Source organism: Melanostigma gelatinosum, assembly GCF_949748355.1.
Source record: "Melanostigma gelatinosum genome assembly, chromosome: 5".
Taxonomy (NCBI): domain Eukaryota; kingdom Metazoa; phylum Chordata; class Actinopteri; order Perciformes; family Zoarcidae; genus Melanostigma; species Melanostigma gelatinosum.
Genome location: NC_136638.1, coordinates 23,864,740 through 23,869,827, shown reverse-complemented (window position 1 = coordinate 23,869,827; position 5,088 = coordinate 23,864,740).

The following is a 5,088-nucleotide window of genomic DNA, read 5'->3' as shown; positions in this document are numbered from 1 at the left end:
TGCTGGGTAATGAGGGATGGCAAGGGGCATCCAGGCATCCGATTACGAGCCATGTTGGGAAGAAAGGAAAGATGTGTCATGTGAGGGTATGTGCGCTGAAAGGAAAGATGTGTCATGTGAGGGTGTGTGCGCTTGTTTACATTTACATGTGAGGTATTTAGGTCCTGCTTTCATCCAGAGGAAAAGTGTGGTGAGCTTCCTGCATTGCAAACATAGTAGGCTAAGGAGAGGAAAAGTCAGAGCAAGGAGGTGATGCATGGAAGTTTACGACAGGGAAGAATCTGGGATTATTGTTGACATGTTAAGGCGTTGACTGAAAAGCACTGATCATAGGATCCATAAACATGTGCCAAATTCATCTAATTTATGCACCCTCCACATCCAAAAACATACCACGTCCATGATTTAAAAATAGGGATGGGGATTGTCTGATTTTTTTTTAGTCGTGGTAGGCTCTATGGAAAGTGGTATGGCTCTATGGATGGCAATGTTGGTTGGTTGGTTGGTTGGTCTGTCCACCACCAGACTGAAATATCTCAAACACTGCAGTGACATTTTCTACAGACATTCCTATTCCACAGAGGATGAATCCCAGTGACTTTGGTGAGCTGCGGACTTATCCCTCTGTAGCGCCACCAGCAGGTTAAATGTTTCACTTATCCTGTGAAATATCTCAACGTCTACCAGATGGATTAGCACAACATTTGGTACAGATATTCATGGCTGCTCAGTCGATGAATCCTGTCAACTGTGGTGATCCCTGACTTTTCCTCTTGTAACACCATGAGGTTCACATTTGTGGTTTTGAGTGAAATATCATTACTATTGGATGCATTGCAACGAAATTTGGTACATATATTCATGTCTCCCTTGATCAACTGTAATGACTTTGGTGATTACTTTGGTTTGTAATCAAATAGCTGCAAAACTGCTTTTGTTTCACATATTGTGCCCGTAAGAATAACATATACATCCAATTCAGTAATTCATTGGTAGTATGTGGTTACAACAAACACTATGTAACTTTTATGCTCCATCTGATGTTTTTACCAAATGCAAGGAAATTACAATAACAATAAAACCCTAAGGTTTGAATTTAATTTAAGGGCTATTATGTCTTTAAGGCAGGGAATCTTCAGTGTCACTTTTGTTCTGTTATAAGGAACTACATAATTCATGTAATTGATGTCATTTATATTAATGTAACAGTTCTTCCTCACTACATTATACTAACTAGTACTGCTATAAGCAAAGTTAAAAGTACATCTTCCCAAACCAGGCAGACAGAATTGTTGAAAATATGATCATAAGATTTAGACTTGTAAAGAGTATCGGCGTATACCGTGTTTATTTGCTTTGTATTAGTAGATTTGCTGCTTTACCAATATTTATTCCAAGGATAGCCGCTTTAATTCAGCTTGAACATCTAAGATGTGAGACCTCAGACGAATAAGTATCCTTTAAAGGGCAGCAAATATCACATCATGCCATGGCCGAGATGGAGATCTCGCCGTTAATCTGTCCTACAAACAGCAACTGTTGGAGGGGGCACGGCAAGGTATTAAGTGTAAATCCTCTATCCTGAAAATTGTTCACAGCATAAATGGAAATTCCATCAGAAAATTCAGACTAATTTATTATTCATCGTCACCCCCTCGCCAATGCCTTGCTAGAGGTGATGAAAAACGACGGCGGATACGCAAGTATATCATGTGGGAATCTAATATATCGCTATCAAAAGCAGTGAACTGGAAAAGACAGGATTTAAAATGGTATCTGGTCCTAAGTCCCTACTAATTCAATAACATTATGCCAAAGATTTATTAGGCATCCCATTTCCCATAAACACATGTGCTCGCTGACTTTGATGCAGGCCGTGCTGAAATGGACACGTTATTTTGAAGAAGACTGCAGCTGAGTAAAGGGTGATCTGTCAAATCTCAATTGGAAGAGTTCCAGTCCAACAAAGGGCAGACGTTGTAAAATAAGTATTTTTTTGAAATCATATTATTCAAGGACATTATTCAATTTTTCAGTTGTTTTTTTTAAACTGAATATTTGAACATTATTTCGGAACTAGAAAATGCATTTCCTGCTGAAAATGCGTTGGAATGCTGAAAACTGAAATTAATGGCAAAAACATTGCTGAAAATAGATATCCAATTCAAAAACAAATTGCAAAAAGCTTGATAATTCAAAAAGTTTAAAGATTACAAATATGAAAAGTCATATCACACCTCTCCTGAAAGAGCTGAACATTTTGATATTTGAACAGTTTCTGTGGCTTAAAATAATTCATCAGTGGTGATATTTGTAGTCGTATAAGTTGTAGTATAAGTATTATTAGTAGAAGTATTAGTAGTATTAGAATAAGTACTAGTAGTAATAGTAGTAGTGATATTTGTAGTAGTAGTAGAAGTTGTAGTTGTAGTAGAAGTATTATTAGTAGTAGAAGTATTAGTAATTAGAAGAAGTAGTAGAAGACGTACTATCAGTAGTCATAGTAATAGCTGTAGTATTGGTCGTAGTATTTAATATCACAGTAGTAGTAGTAGTAGTAGTAATAGTAATGGCAGTAGAAGATGTAGTAGTACTAGTAGCAGTCGTACTAATAGCTGTCGTGGTATTACTACTTTTAGCAGCATGAATAGCAGTAGTAGTAGTAGCAGTTGTCGTATAAGTAATAGTAGTAGTGGTAGTAATAGCAGTAGTGGTAGTAATAATATTGATGTAGCAGTAATAGCAGTAGCAGTAGTAGTAATAGTAGCAACAGCAAAAGTTACAGTGGAAGTAATAGTAGCAGTAGTAGTAATACTATATTAGCAGCAGCAGTAGTAGTTGTCGCAGTATTAGTAAGAGCATTCATTTTTTTAACAAAAAAGCCTAATTTTGAGCTTGTTTAAATAGGTTAATCCATGGGGATTTTATTTTTCATCACAAGCATTTCAATTAGAATTCACTCTTTGGGGCTTTTATTTTGAAATGGGGGGTGTGTGTGTGTGGGGGTCCTCTAAATGTCTCTAAGGCCTGAATGACTGTATGAGGGAGAGACACAGACAGGGAGAGAGAGAGAGGAAAGAATTAGTGAGAGAGAGAAGAAAGAATTAGTGAGAGAGAGAGAGCAAAGAAAGAAAGAATTAGTGAGAGAGAGAGAGAGAGAGAGAGAGAGAGAGAGAGAGAGAGAGAGAGAGAGACTCTGATATCTCTGGCAAACTTTCTCATTTGGAGATTGTACGATGTTTTATCTTTTTCAGCTTACATGACTATTGTCCTGCTCTGCCATGTCTTTCCTCGTCTCTCCCTCTTGTGTCGCGGTGTGTGTAAATGTCACTCGAATCAGGAAACTTATCAGAATCCTCATATCTGATTGGCCGAGCTGCAACACGTAACTGCTGCAACAAATCATGTGTGTGCGACTTTTATTTTAAAATGGGGTGGGTGTGTGTGTGTGTGTGGGGGGGGGGGGGGCTCCTCTAAAAGTCTCCAAGACCTGAAATGACTGTGTGTGTGTGTGTGAGTGAGTGAGTGAGTGAGTGAGTGAGGAGTGCATGTGTGTCTGTGTGTTTATCAACGTCACTAATTGGTGCACTCTAAGCTGCGCAATACACACCCATTATAAAGTCAGAAAAGGGCTGAAAAATCATAAAAGTTAAATTGCTGCAGTTCAAAAAGTTTAAAAGATATCAGAAATTATGAATTATAGTTCAGGGTTTTCTCAACATTTGAAAGTTGAAATGGTGTCTGTAGCTGAAAGTATGAGGAAGTTGAAGGATTTGAAAGTTGAAGAAGTTTAAGAGGATTTGAAAATCTTCTCCATAGAAACCCATTCAAAAAAAAGTTGCAAAAAGCTTAATAATTCAAAAAGTTTAAAGGTTATAAATAGAAAACGTCATAGCAGAGATGAGCTGAAGGAGCGGAACATTTTGATAGTTGAACGGTTTCTGTAGCTTAAAAATGAAGAAGAAGAGTTTCAAAAAAAGGGGGACGGATAAATTCCTCATCTTTTATGTCTTAAATGTGTCTCCTTATGTAAAGCTACAACTCCTTAAAGGCGACATTGGAGTTTCAGAGACACACACGTGACAGTCGAGAGCCATCCCCTTCTGGAACCCATTAAGACATGTATAAAATGCCTTCCTACCAGTTTGATTTGTAGTTCGAGGGTTAACCCCTCAAATGTGTGTCCGTGGTTCTTGAGAATTTGAAACCCCATAGTGAGTGATTGTTTCAATGTAAATGGGGCATGAAAGCCCCTCTATAGATTTTCTTTTGGGTCTTGTCATGCTCGATTATGAATACCACAAGTGACTACTGGTTTTCAAGTAACCATTTTACAGCTTCAAAACACAAATGCCAAGTTTTATTCCTTTTGTATATGTTGTGTTGAAAGAAGTGAAACGACTAATGAAACCATTGATTGTGAACTATTGTTCAAATTGTTATAAGATGAGGGAGAACACATGTCAATATCATATGTGTGTTGTGACAGTGGGGCTGCTGTGGGCACAAACACATGGCTGAGTCTTGTGGGGAGGTTTAACTGAGGCTGGCTCGGCGTTGACACCTCCAGCTGTCTCCAGGGTTGGAATACAGATCTGATACCCACAGCGGTCCAGCGTAGACACCAGCTGGGCCTGGAGCCAGAGAAAATGTCTTTCACCTCCTTCATCAACACCGCCGTTCTTTCTCCTTCACAACCACAAGTCTCTTTCACCTTCTTCCACTCCCTATAACTTTTCTTTTATACCTTGATTCAACTTTATTTATCCAACCTTTATTCCCCCCCCCCCTCTACAATGCGTGCCTCTTCCGCTTCGGCCCGAGTTCCTCCCCCAATCCCTCCCCCTCCCTCCCTACTTCCCCTCGTTCTCCCTCCTCCCACTTGCAAATCCTTTCCAGTGACACAACACTGATTTTCTGCCAACTTTTCTTCCCTCCTTGAACATCAGTCTCTGTGGCACAGTAGCTCTTGACTTTTGTGATGACTTCATACCGCCTCTCTTGGCTTGGGTGGTGGTCAACTCAAGCGGAGAATGAGGACTCCTGAGAGTCACAAGTGCTGTCTGCTACAAGTAGTGCAGAAGATCT